The sequence below is a fragment of the Filicampus tigris genome, chromosome 6 (genome assembly GCF_054856515.1).
Source record: "Filicampus tigris isolate MCC_2025a chromosome 6, RoL_Ftig_1.0, whole genome shotgun sequence".
NCBI classification, from domain to species: domain Eukaryota; kingdom Metazoa; phylum Chordata; class Actinopteri; order Syngnathiformes; family Syngnathidae; genus Filicampus; species Filicampus tigris.
The window spans coordinates 24,306,638-24,321,825 of NC_141222.1; positions in this window are offsets into that span (position 1 = coordinate 24,306,638).

Sequence of the window (15,188 nt, forward strand, 5' to 3'; positions counted from 1 at the left end):
TGTTCCATTCTCTGTGACTGAGTGTGATTGCCTGTGCTTATTCATCAAGGTCAGTAATAGCATGCGGGTTTTGTCATTCGGCCTTTCAGCAGCTAACCTGTGGTCCCATTTTGGCTCTTTTATTTATTTAATTTTTATCTATTTATTTTTTGGGGGGCGATGAGGGGGCTGTTAAGTATACCAAAAACAAAAACACTGAAAACTATTATGGACAGCTTATGTGGAACAGCACAGTTTGTAGTGGATGCCACAGCACCCTAAATAAAAAGGACATGGATTTCAAGTGCTCCTTCTTGATGAATATTTTTTCGTTAATTAGCTAGTCCTGATTCATTTCCCATCTCAGTAGCTCACTGTTAATGTTACCTTGTGTGGAAATCAACTTGTTTGCGGGTGTCTCCAGGGAGACTAATAATAGCCACAACTGAAAAAATATCTGTCCGTCCATCCATCTTTTGCTTGATCTATCTTTCTGTTCTTTAATGTAGCTGTCTATAATCTGCCTGTCCGTCCATCTCTTGATCTGTCCTCATTTCTGTCAGCCCATCCATATTCTCTCTTAATAGTCCTGTCCCATCCACCAGTCGAAACATTGGACTGTCCGTCCGTTCACATAGCTATGGGTCTGTCGGTACAGCTGCCACGACCTTTCTCTCTCTGACTGGCCATTCTTACTATCTATACGTCTGTCTGTCCTTCAGTACATCTAGTTCTCCATCAGTCTTTCCATTTGCCTCAATCAGTCCATCCATCACATCAGTCAACTGTACGTTTTATTTTATTTGTCTGACCAATTATTTATCTACAGTAAATTGTTCTCTGTATATCACCCACCACTATCTATCCATCCAGCTTTCCATCTACAGGTATATCTTGGTCTATCTGTCCGTTCATCTAGCTATCATTCACTTTGCTCTGGACTTGCACTTTATGTATAGCTCCTGATCTGACCTTCCATGCACAATCAATACCACTCTTGATAATGTACTTTTTCCATTTTTCTGTTTGCAGCAATTTACTGTATTTTTCATGTAGGTCGGGTAAATGTTTATTGCTGTACATGGTTACTTTAGTCAATGGTAAGAATCACCAATCAGCAAAGTTGTTAGTAAGTGAATGTACCCAGTGTGGCACCATTAAACCACCTCAAAACTTCTACACACCTAAGGACATCCTTCTTCCCAGATGGAATACGATACACATCCATTAATACTCAGACACATCCCTAAGTGCAGCAATTCATATTTCCTACCAAGCGTATACTTTTTCCGGTGAGTTTTGGCATCTCAGGCGCTTACAAACACAAACACGCTAATGTGGCTTTCATGTTTCCGCTACAGGCTCCCTGTGATGCTCAAGTGTCAAATAATTTTTGCCACTGAGCTGGATTGATATTTCAGGCCCTGTATATGAGCATTAGTAGAAGTGCTCATCTCTTACACTTCCACACATAATGCAGCAGTGAATGACTTGTTAGTGCATCAGCTTCACACGGACACGTACGATCCGGGTGGAAGGCAGTCTCCAAGTGCTCACTTCACAGAGCTGTGTTCTCCCTGGCCAACTTCATATCATCCGCCCATGGAGGTCTGCTTGTGGAGGTCTGCTTGCAGTTCCTTTTTAATGTACTTTGCGGACTAAAGCAAATCTGTGAAGAACTATCAGCGTACGGCACTTAAATGGAATCAGTGGAGCTGCTTTGATTTGCTGTGAATCAAGTCAGCTGCGTTCACACCCACAATGGCGCAAAACCATTTTTTTCTTACAAATAGCTCCTTAAAATATCATTCGTTAAAATCATAAATGCAAAGTAGCAGATAGATACGGCCTGACTTCACTATGTCCTTAAGGGACGGCCTTTTATTCGCCATATTGTCCAAACCCAAACAGTGGTTGCCTTATTATTGGAACAGATGATTGGGATAAAAAGTGAAATATTGTGCCAGATAGAACCTCATTATTCAAATGGTTTTCCATTTTGGTCTGGGAATCACTCATGAGAAGAGAAGAGGATTATGAAAGAGGCTGAGAAAGTAACGGCTGCCATCTGATATCAGGGGAATCCCTGAATAAATGAAGCACACAAACACAAACTGACCCTCCAAGTTCCCATGACATCTGCTACCACACAGTCCAGCTGGTCAAAGCTAAAACGGTCCAACCTCAGCAGAGGAGTTAATCATTGTGAATTGGCTAGAAACAATAGAAGCGCTTTAGCAAACACATTATGGACAGGAGAGTGATAAAGCAAGGCCATCCTTTCTCTTATTATTGGCGATGCAACTGAAACCGTGCGTTAGCTAATACTCGTGAGAACTGCCTTAACATACTGAACCAAATGACCACAAATAAATAACAAAATAAAGAAGCAGATTTTAAAACTCTTGTTTCTAAAAGTTCAAAAAGCAAGACAAGGCTTTTCTGTAAGTGGTCACTTCATACAAGTGTTAGTTACGTTCAGTTGCTGCCGAAAGCATCGCCTTAACATAAAAATGACAACCAGTTTTACAAAGATTATTGAAAGGGCAATTTTAACGATAATGTTTAATGATAAAGTTGTTTTTAAGAAAAACAAACAAAGACAGTATTTCTTGACATATTGTAAAGATGCCATACCGCAAGTAATTCAAAAGTGTATTATTATTGTATGTACACGCGAGTTACCACGTTTATGCACCACTTTCTCTTGTGACACAGCTCGCAGCTGAATTCAACTGAACTGAAAAAGGAAAAATATGAGATCATGAAGTCATTCCATTCAGTATATTCACTCAAAAGAGTTGTTCGTTTGAATGAGTCGTTGGTGTTTTCAGTGCACATGCGCACCTGCACACCACTTATGTGCACTCCTGATTACATCTTCACTTTACTGTTAGCTAATGTTAACTTGCTACTGGCATGATAGCATACTATTGTAGTCTTAAATAATCTATGAAATATTATTGACGTAATAGTGCATCACATGTGTATTCATATGCTAACTGGCATTCTTAGCATTAGCATCAACAATGTTTTAAACAAAATATTATACTGATAATCAACATAAATATCCTAATAGTGAAGCTAAGGACGACTGGATTCCTACACTGAGCTGCAATGCAGGCAGATGTATCATATTGCATCTTCTTTGAGTATTTCAACGATGTAACCTGTTTTTAGTTTACTCTGTCAATTTGCATATTTGTGCTCCCAGTAGGCCTAACGGTAATTTGGCTGTTGAGCAGTGGTGGTGGGAGTTTTGTTGCTCCAGTAATGACAATATTTTTGCCGCATTCTTGTGAACACCATTATTAGAGGTTCTGGTCATGAGTAAGACAACACGTTGTGTCATTGTTGTCATAGAAACCAATTCCAAAACCTCTCCAGCTTTTTTGTCCTTTATTTGCACAACCCTCCCACCCCACAGTTGGTGGCCTCGCCACCTCCTGCAGAGTCTGACTCCATTGGCTGTAAATATGCTACTTTTTATTGCCGCATTTCAAAAGTACAAAACCCCTCATTTTGTACGTGTGCATTTTAGAAAAGTGGTGTTTATCGATATGAGACGTGTAGTATGTGGATGAATTTTTGAGAAAAACACATCTCGCCGACATAATCAATATTTTATTACAGGCTACCTGTGTGTTTGGACAGCATAATCATCAGTGTTTGTAACTCAAATAATAACTTGTCAAAAAGAAATCAGCCTCGGAGAGCAGTGGGGGAAATAGAGCGAGAGAGGAGATAGCCGAGAAAGAATACATCAAGCATGGCTTGTTTGCTGTTGTGCATTGTCTTATGTTTGATACAGTCCCAGCTGCCACAAAAAATTGATGTGTTGCTGAAAATCTCCCATGGAAAATAAAAAACAAACAAACATTAGCATCATAAAGCAACGCTTGACATATTCTGTTTTCTGTTTCATTTGGCAATGATGGTCAACAATCCTCAAGCGAAAATTGTGGATTTGGATCTCATTTAAGTGAATAAGAAAGGACCAACTGGTGACAGACTGTAGGCGGACAAGCCGAGCCTGCATACGGCGCCATGTTTTTTTTTCTTTTTTTTACACGCATTTTATTCACATCGGTAAGGGATAGATGTGAATGATAAAATGTGGATTTCTGAACATTTTTAAGACTTGAAAATTATTAGCAGTGTATAGAACATTTGCTATGGTTGACAAGAAATATGAATAAAAAAACTAATTAAGGTGACTTACTTGAAGAAAAAATAAGGATTTCCCCCTCCACCTGCAGTTGTGGAGTCAATAATAATAAAAACAAAGAAATAAAATCAAAATAATAATGTAATATTGTTTAGAATGTGTTATTATCATTATTAATATTATTATTATTATTAATAGTATTATTATTATTAATATTGTGATTATTATTATTATCATTATTATTTGAGGGTTTTATGGTGGTGGTGTGCAGGCAAACAAGTCAGGTGGACCCAAGAGCAGGAAAGCAGACAGGGTATTCTGAGTATTCATTTATCTATTTATTTATTAACAGAAATGCAAAACAAAGAGGTGGCAAAATGGATTTTAAAAATGTAATTATTAAGTCCAAAAACAATTGAAATAGAACAAAACACAAGGAATGCAGTCACCACAGTGATTGATAGGCCGTTGGACAAGCGACATGGGTCAATGAACCAGGAATGAGGGAACACAACTTGGGAACTGAATAAACAGAAATGGGAAAGGCACACCTGGACAAGTCACAATTGAATGGAGAGAAATGATTGGTTGACACAAGGAGATCAGAGCTGGATCTCGATGTCTCATCAAACAAAACAGAAACTGTTCAAAACAGGGTAGGTGGAAGGGGACCTGGATTGAGGTACGGGCAGGGCAGAGTACACACAGTGCGTAGGGCACCCTAGTCCAATTTTCGTGAGGGGACACATTGTGACATCAAGTGCGCACGTCATGCATGTACTTGACATGTCGTTCAAATACCCCTTCAGCATCTGCTCTAACAATGACAGCGACACTGTCACCTACTGTAGTGGATGTGCAATTACACTTTATTCTAGAACGGAAAAAAAAAAAAAAACACAAGTTCCCTGGGGGCCATCGCACCTTGCACCCCCCAGGGGGGCGTACCCGATTATTTGAGAAGGACTCTCATGATTGCATTGTGCACTTTGCACATACGCAGCACACAAACAGAAATGTTTGAATTGTTGCGAGTCCAACCATAACAGACCCAATAAGTAGGTGAGCTCGGGTTGCCATGACAATGATAAAGTCACTTTTGTTCTTATTACAAGCCAGTGTACCAGACACATTATTTGAACTCTTATTTTCAATGTCGAAATACCGCAGTAGTGTGCAATAGTGCAGTGGTTTCTGTTGTTGCCTTTCGAAACAAAATGTAACTTTCATGAACTGCACTCTGCACGCTCGCTATTAAAGATGCACTGAGAGAATCGGGAATAGGATGCAGAGGAGAGACACTGGCCATGCGTGCGCACACACACACACACACACACACCCACACCCACACCCAGATGAATACAAACTCAAACATCACTGTGTCTATGTGTTTGATGCTGCAGATTAACATCACGCACGCACACACACCCCCCCCCACACACACACACACACACGGGCGTCGTGTGTTGGGCCCACTCTATGGCCCCGCTCCCCAGGAATTAGCCCATCTTTGACATTTAGAAAGGGCAAAAGAAGCATCACACGCGCACGCACACGCACACATTTCACACGCGCACACGTGCACACACACGCTCACCCGGTTTTGACCTCCGTGCCATCAGGTGTCAGCATGACCACCCCACATCCATACAGAAACTCAATACCCAGATTAACATCAGGAACCGGGATTAAATGACACCTGCAGGGTTTGGACACGACACGCTCGTTTTCACCAAGTAGTTCGATAGTGACACAGCACCACGTGGAGACACATAAAAATCAAACACTTATATGGCAAAAAGACTCTTATGCACATTGTATACAGTGCATGCAAATGATAAAAAGCCTTGGCATTTGCAGATGAAGGCTAAACATTGAAATAGTAACTATATGAATAAAAAAACGGCATCCATGTGTTTATGTGTGTCCAGTGGCACATCTGCTATAGTCCCGAAGTGTCACATACTTCTGGACATGGCCACTGTCGTCGTGTTAGAGGTCCACGAGTAAAGTTCCTGTTTTTCGAGAATGTGTCAATAGAGGAATTCGGTTGACATCCAGTGTCAAAAATGATCAATTACTGTGTGGTTTGAGCTGCAATAAAGGTGGGAGGACCAAAGTCTTTTTTCCCCCCCATTTACCCAACCTTGAATCACGGCTGTCATCATGCTGATGTAGCTTTCACGGTTGAGTGGATACCAAGTCCGTACATACTTTGTTGAAGGTAAGATTTCATTCTTAACAACATTAGAAAACACATTACATACTCCATTTTCAATGTTTACATTTGAATTCAGCACTCTTCAGTAAAACAGATTTATATAATCAATTTCTTACAAAGGTTATCAGTCGATTGTTGCCGTGGTGTTACATTACAGTTTTTCTCAGTCGCTTTACATTTCTCAGACTAGAATTGAAATAGTCAAATCTACTTGGTCAATCTTCACATTATTGTCACTCGTGCACATCAAAAAAGCAGTTTATCATTTTCTTTGAACAAGTTGCAAATGCTTTGCTACATCCGTGCAAATTATTACATAAAATTCTCTGGAATTCCCTACATTATGCTTGGGCCCCATTTAGAGCTTATTCGTGCTTTTATCACCAGTTGACTTGATTCTTTTACAGGAATGCGTGAGTATTAACAGCTCTGCAACATGGCTAAGAAATGTGACTATTATCCGACACAAGGACTTGTCATTCTGATGGCAATGACATGTTCATTGACACAGATTTTACTATTGAGAGTACTGAGGATTCTGAACTAAGGATTTTGAGCACTGAGGATTTTGAGCACTAAGGACTCTGAGCAAGAGACTGGTGTTTGCAGGCACTTCCTAATGTTTTGATATTTGTACTTTTGTTATTTTTATTTTTTTGGGAGAAATGGTCTGACTGTTTTACAAGTTTCGAGCATGATTCGAGAAACAACCAGTCCGGTATAAATATACCAAAGCGACTGAGAAAAACTGTAAATGCACATACACCTCCGAAATGTAGGATTCTGCTAACTCACACTTTTTTTCAAGAATATGTTCTATGCAGGTCCGCTAGTTGAAACATGACATTCTGATTAATATTGCGTTGCGTGTGGATTGTGAGAAATCCATCCGTTTTTAGCCATCTCAGCCGGCGGCCATTTTGTCACTTCTGTCGACTGAAAATGACATCACAGTTGCCCAGGGCTCAGATAACAACCAATCATAGATCACATTCAGAAAACAGGTGAATTGTTATTGTTATATGTTAAGTGCTTTTAAGTAATCATGAAGGATATGTTCTGTCTGTGTGGTTCAGTGCATTGCTTTTGTTAAAGAATAATTTAATTTGAAAGGAAGAAAGACTGGTTGATATGCCACTAAAATTGCTCACACATTTCCGCTACTCTAGCTGTATATTCATGAAAACCTAATTTCCCCAAGTTACATAAATGTGCTTTTACTTGTACAGTCCTTTTCTACCGTCAAGGTACTCAAAATACTTGAATTTTGCCCAAATTCACCAATTAATCACACAGCGTTGAGACCATCTGGGGGTTCAGTATCAAGAATACTGACATGGTCGCAGGGCTTCAGGATTGAACCATCATCAGGTTGGGCAATGAGTCACGGCGTCCCATTGACACCATAATACTGTATTTATGTTCGCCATCTTTCAAATTCATACCTGTGAACCTGTGAGGACTTGAGTAGTCTGTCTGCAGCAAAGAATGCACAGAATGCTTGGAAAAAGTACCTTTGCAAAGAAACTCTCCCTGCGCCGTACTTGTAGTGCCTGTGCTGTCTTACATAATGATGCCTCACCAGCCACCTCACAAGCTTGCCCTGGAATCCATAAGAGGCGTCACTTCCCCACTTCTAAATTGTCCGATTTAGCCGGGGATCGCCACCTTTGGATGATGATAGCACATCAGGCCTTTTATGCCTCCTCCATAAAACATACCTCTTGTTGTGATCCGTTTTGCTCTTATTGAGCGAATGCAACCGGGATGATGCTCTGCTGCAGACAGGCGGTGCTTTTATCCTGGAAGGTTAGCAGAGGAGTTGCTGCTCTGAGACCCGGGCCAGTTGAGCAGGTTGGCCTGTTTTTTTTTTTTTTTTTTAATCGCCTCTGTCCGTCTGTCTGAGTGGCTGCTGCTCCACTGTGACCTGTGACTCACTTGGCTTGCTACAGCTCATTATAATGCTGTGCTACTGCCACCCAATGGTCACTGAAGTTAAAGTACAGCCAACAGCAAGTATGAGAGAATAGAAATCCTCTCATTTTCCAAGAACCCCAAGAACTAAAATAAAAATAAAAATACTTCGGGGATTCAAACAAAAAGTATTTCACCTAATATATTTGTATAGAAATGGATTTGTAAGTATTGTCGTAATACTATAGCATCTATCCACTTTGCAGTTCACACATCTCTGTGATCAATAAAAACCTGGGTGTTGCACTGAACTGGTTACCATAAAAGAAGAATGCAATGTTTGTTTAATGATACGTTATAAACCATTAAGCATACTGTTGACGGTGTAGTGGTAGTCTCGCCTTCCATTCCTATTCAGCCTATTCAGCCGACGTGCAAAATGTGAGTGGATGTGTGTCTGTCTCTATATGTCTAAAAGTGGCCTGTGACTGACTAGTGACTCATCCAGGTTCTAAATCTAAATTTGGCTCTAAATCCACTGGGAAGGGGATTTTTTAAAATTATTTTAGCTGCATAGTTTAGAGGGATATTTATTCTGACTTTCTTTCTCCTCATCTACCAGGTAGCTGATTTACTATTTGCATCAGTGATACACATTTTATTATGTGTGTGTGTTTTATATACTGTGTGTGTGTGTGTGTGTGTGTGTGTGTGTGTGTGGGTGTGTGTGTGTGTGTGTGTGTGTGTTTATATATATATATATATATATATATATATATATATATATATATATATATATATATATATATATATATATATATATATATATATATATATATGTGATGAATGTATTTGTATTGTTTTGTATAATAAAAACAATAAGTATTGTACATTTTTTCTCTTTTTTTATATCTATATACCTACTTTTCCAACTCCGTGTATATAACTCTCAGCATGATGCTGTGCCTATCTACGCTACTGCAAGCTGCAACATGCATCTATTCTTAACTTAATATCCCTTCACCAGCTACCAGTAAACTGAACATACCGGTAATGGTAATTGTTTTAGTAAAGGCAATTTTTCAATAAAGCTTTTGTTGAATCTTACTGGATTATACAGGTTCTGAGTACACTGGAATTTGTATTCAGTTTTCATTTGGAAGAGAAGAAGTCCGTAATGATGACCTTGTTTCCAGTTAAGGGTGAACAAAATACTGCAAAATAATCTGAAATTCCATTCAATAGGGGCGTGTGGACCATTCCCTATTGTAAAATTACAGTGATCTAATAATGCCCGAAGTGAGGTCCATAATGAGCACTTTTCCAAGTTTGTTTTGGGTAAACCTCTGCGGCCTGCTTGGATTCCAGGGGCCCATGTATTACCCATTGAATATATTTGGCATGAATTAAAACGCTGACTCTGAGCCAGCTCGAGCTCATCAGTCTCTGCAGCCTGGTTCCAAGGGAGACTATTACCGCTCATGGCTTGTGAAAGATATATTCATTAATAAGATATTGGTACCAGACTCATTATTTATATGCAGTGGGTATAAAAAGTCTACACACCCATGTTCAAATGCCATTTTTTTGTGATGAAAAAAAAAAAAAATACCCAAGTCAGTCATTTCTAATCTTTTTCCACCATTGATGTAAACTATAACATGTACTACTCAATTAAAATAATCTTTTTGATAATGGAATTAAGCTAAGAGCTGAGATAATGTGGCTGTGTTCTGAATAAACCAGTCACAATGAAACATGTTAAATGTAAAACATCCCACATCTGCCCCTATTTAAAATGTTTGTAATTAACACCAAATAAAGTTCAGATGTTCTAATCGTCCCTCTATCTGAGCTGTCACCTTACCATGGTTAAGCTTTATGCCCCTGGTGAGGTCACCCAGGTCAAACAGGTCCTGCGTGAGGGACCAGACAAAGCACAGCTAAAAAAAACCCATCATGAACACAAAATTTTGACCTTATTTCCCCTTGCTTATCGGAGCCGAGTGCCCGGTGGCCAGGTGTACATCCATCGGGCCCAGCCGGGCACAACCCAAATATGTAACTTAGGTCCTTCTTCCCCACATGGACCCGTGGGAGGGGCCAATGGGATTGGATGCTTCGAGAGCAGGGTGGACGCCGGAGGCGGTGACCTTGGCGGTCTGAAACTCCAGCTACAGAACATGCCCCTAGGGATGTGGATGTCAGCTCTCTGGCAGGGAAGGGGTCTGAGCTGGTGCTAGATGTACTGTATAGATTTATAAACTAGATATAGACAAGCTCACCTCGACGCACAGCTTGGACTCCAGTATAAGTCCTCTTGAGGTTAGGATCCCACCACCTTTGGGTGGGGCAGGTTTCCTGACTGTTGTTTGTGCCTACGCACCAATCAGTAGCTCAGAGTACCCACCCTCCCGGAATCCTTGGAGGTGGTGCTGCGGAACGCTCCCACTGGGGTCTCCCTTGTTTTGCTGGGGGACTTCAGTGCTCACGCCTAGTAGAACCGCTAAACTTCATCCCGGGTGTTTACAGACATTACAAGTCACCCATTTGACACGGGTGATTTGGTATTTCTAAACAGCCGCATACCCAGTTATGAGAGTTGCATCCTTGTGAAACCACATTATTTCAGTTGTTTATTTATTTCAGTTATTATTTTGATATTGCCCTCTTGCAAAAATCGTAAATATGTATGTAAGTATGTAAGTATGTATGTATTATTTATTAATTAATTAATTAATTAATTTATAATTGCATTGTACAGGTTATAAATACATCATATATATATATATATATATATATATATATATATATATATATATATATATATATATATATATATATATATATACACATACACACACTAAACCTGTGGAAGCCAATTCAAGAGTAATTTCTATTGAGTTTTCTTCATGTAAAAAAAAGCTGAAAAGCACAATATGTAAGTACTGCCTTTATATGGCCCCCATCCTCACTCAATCCATGTGAATCAGGTCCAACTTGTAATGAATCGATTCGCAGACAGCTGGAGATCTATAGAATCCCATCAGGTACCCGCTGGAGATGCGGAGGTCTATGGTGGTGATTGTCCTCACGCCCCCTTTTACCAGTCTTGACGTACAGCAAAGAGAATTACGTTTTACCATACCAGGTACATTAAAAAGGATTTTAACTGAGACAGTTTATGACAGGTGTAAATAAATTTACAAATAAAACTCATGCTGCCTAGCTGCTGTATTCCTGCGTGTGCACTTTTACAGAAATCCGCACCAAAATGTATTTGTATCTTCATTTGTCCACCCTCAGAGTTGGAGAAATATGATTCTGCTAACTAACAAACTGTTTCGGAAATATAACTTCCTTGGTGAAGATAACCAGTTTCCAGGAAATAGAAGGGGCTTTTGGTATTCTTGGGTTTAGAGCCAAAAAACGTCTCACAGCCAACAATGTAGAATGTGTTAATAAGAAAAAACAGATCATGTCGAGTATTTGTGTGCGGTCGTGTCCTTCCTTATGTACACACCAGGTGATTTCACTCCAAAATTCACTTGAGATATTGAACTGTCAGTGAGGTGCTGACAGGTAACACACACACACACGCTCTTATTGAAAGTTGTCACTTTCACGCTTCTTCTTCATGCAGAATTTCATGAGTTGACTGAAGGGGCGTCATAGCGGGGAGAAAGGCGATAACGATTCTAAGGGCTCATGACTGACAGTCACCCTGCAAAATAGTATTTTCAATTTGCAGCATTGAAGACGCGAGACTTGTTTTTTTTTTTGGGGTGTCCGGGGATGCCTCTGGTTGACTTAAATTTTCCGACCTCAATTCTCTCACTCTAGCACGTCAGTGTCACAGTTCTGAGGTTCGGGGTGTGAATCTCGATTTCAGGCATTATTGTGTGGATTTTGCACATTTTCCAGTGCTTGTGTGATTTTTTTCCCCCAGATACTCCAGTTTCCTCCCACATAAAAAGGACATTAAAGCGGAAATCAACCCAAACACATTTTTTAAAATATATGTTCCCAGCAGGCCCACTAGTTGAAACACGGCATTCTGATGAATATTGCATTTGTGGAATAATAGTTAAGCAGCAAAATCTACCCCTTTTTAGCCATTTCAGGGGGCGGCAATTTTGTCATTTCTATCAACTGAAAATGACATCACAACTGTTCAGGGCTCAGGTCACGACCAATCACAGCTCAGCTTCAGAAAACAGGTCAACCGTGATTGGTCGTTACCTGAGCCCCGAGCAATTGTGATGTCATTTTCAATCGACAGAAGTGACAAAATGGCCACCCCCGGAGATGGCTAAAAACGGGTGTATTTTGCTGCTTAACTCATATTCCAAAACCACAATATTAATCAGAATGCCCTGTTTCAACTAGTGGGCTTGCATAGAACATATTCTGGAAAAAAATATGTTTGGGTTCACTTAAATTGTCCATAGGCATGCATGTGCATGAATGGTTGTTTGTCTGTATGTGCCCTGTAATTGTCTGGGGACCATTACAAGGTGTAGCAATGTTAGGCTTTAGCTTACCCCGCACCCTAATGGGTGGGCTAGCCATAAATCTAGGAGAAGATATATGGAAAAGGGATGGATGGAACTCTATCTCGATTTGATATTATCTTCACCTTTAGTTCACACATGCTATCTGCCACCCTCATTCATAACACACATGAATGCATAATGTGTTTGAGAGTGCACAGCCTGCTCAGAATTGACCCTTCACGGCAAATTGTAGCTATGAAACGCAAAGTGAACACTCAACCTCCACGGGGGAATAAAGAGTACACGCTGACACAGAAAATGAATTGAATTCATTCTCCGCTTTGGTTACATCATCGCTCTAATTGCCAGTGCTTGTATCTTGACAAGCCCAAGTTTTTGTGGTCCAAAAGTGACTGCAATTGAAATAATGAGGATCAGCAATCCAATGCAGAATAATTAATGTTTGCCACTTCATACGTCTTGGTATTCTCTGATGTCAAAATGGTCTCCCTCATTCCCATACACGGTCGATGCAGTGATTTTACAGTGTTTCATTCATTATGAATTAGGCCCCGAATTAGGCTGCAGAGACGTAATCATTTGTGTGCTCAAACTTCTTGGCCTGACCTGTCGAATAACATTAATTTGGAATTCTAGAGACGCTAATTTGATCTCTGTTCTACATTCATGTGTGAAAGTTGGACTGGAGGAACATATGGAGGCTTGTTTAGCTCGTCTCATCTATCTGCACGTACTTGTTTTTCAAGGACTGAACATAAAATAGTCACTTATATCAGCACCAGACACCAGTCTGAGTAAAATGGGAGGATGATTGCCATAGCAGAAGTTGACATTTTTATGGTCTAGATCAGGGGTGTCAAACACACGGATCAGTTGCAATGCATATATGTGAATGATAGAATTAAATTGCACATTTGTCTAAGGAAATCTCAGGTGTTTCATGAAATGTTTTGTAAAAGGAATGTTCATTAAATTTAAACATTTTCCTAATGTTCTTGTGTTTCTTTACACCAAAACAGAGGAAATACATAATATTTTGGTTATTTATAGCTGAGTATGGTATAATTTTAATGGCCCAGCCCATTTGACATCTACCGAGGCCTTATGTGGCCCACAATGTGACATGAGTTTGACACCCTTGGTCTAGATGCTCCATAAATTGAGGTTGCAGAACCACCATTGCCCTTGGGAATCAAACTCTCTCAAAATATTAAATTTGTACAGGACAGATGATGAAACTCTCCTTTGTTGGGGAAATATTGGACATCACGTCAAACATTTATTTTTGACTACTGAAAAAAGAGGATGAATATGAGGCAAGAGATCAAGATATTAGCGTTTATTTCCAGGTATTTACATGTTGATCTCATTCTGAGTTTAGAAGGAAAGATTTGTAGCAAAATAACAGATTATTTGGTGAGCAAAACCATTGAAACAGATATACTGTGGGTAACAGCTGAAAGTCAGTAATTTAGTTGCAAATTAATTGCTTACAATACTTACATCAAGCATGTCTGTGGCCCATTTATATCACTAAAGTGTTTCTTATTTTGTGATGTTTTTTTCATGCTTTCAACATTGCCGGAAGTAATCAGTCATTTTGTGCACCCTTAAAAAAAGTTAATATACTGTGCCACAAAATCTATGCCTGGATATGTGCATTGTGAAACAGAGATCTAATTTGCTTTTTAAGTCCCTTTCCCCACTCTTTACACAGCTGCTATCTGCAGCTCATATTTCACTTTCTGCTGCTTGAACATGCTCAGCTCTCTATTTGCTTTTAGTGACCTGGATAGTCGGTGGCCTCATCTCACCTGTTCCCCCACCTCATTACCCAGCAGCACATTTGGCAGTCAGCAAACTAGCAGCTCCAGCTTGCTGCACTGATGCACCCAGTCTAACAACAGCAGCAGTATATCTGGAGAGTGGAAGTTATGGCTCGTTGGGTCTCCGTGTCAGTACATGTTCGTAAGCTATTATGCAAGCTGCCGACATATTTACTGATCAACGTGCAGAAATGATTATAGTCAATGTCACGGGCAAAGATGCAATACTGGCACATGAATATAAATCCTTTGGGGAGTAATAGCCTTTTTGTCACACAAGTGGTCTAAAGAAGTATTTAAAAATTGTAGTGCTATAGTCACTTGCCTAAACATGAGTTACAACTGCAAAATATACAGTTTAGGTGATACAAAAAAATACATGGACGTTATTCAGTGACGTGTGGTGAGATTGATGGCTATTAAGCCACTAATTAGAGCCAGATTTACACATTTATGAGCTAATCAGAATTGTCTCACTACCATTATATTAGCAGAAATTAACGAAATAATTTAATTAATTATTGATAATAATAATAATAATAATAATAATAATAATAATAATA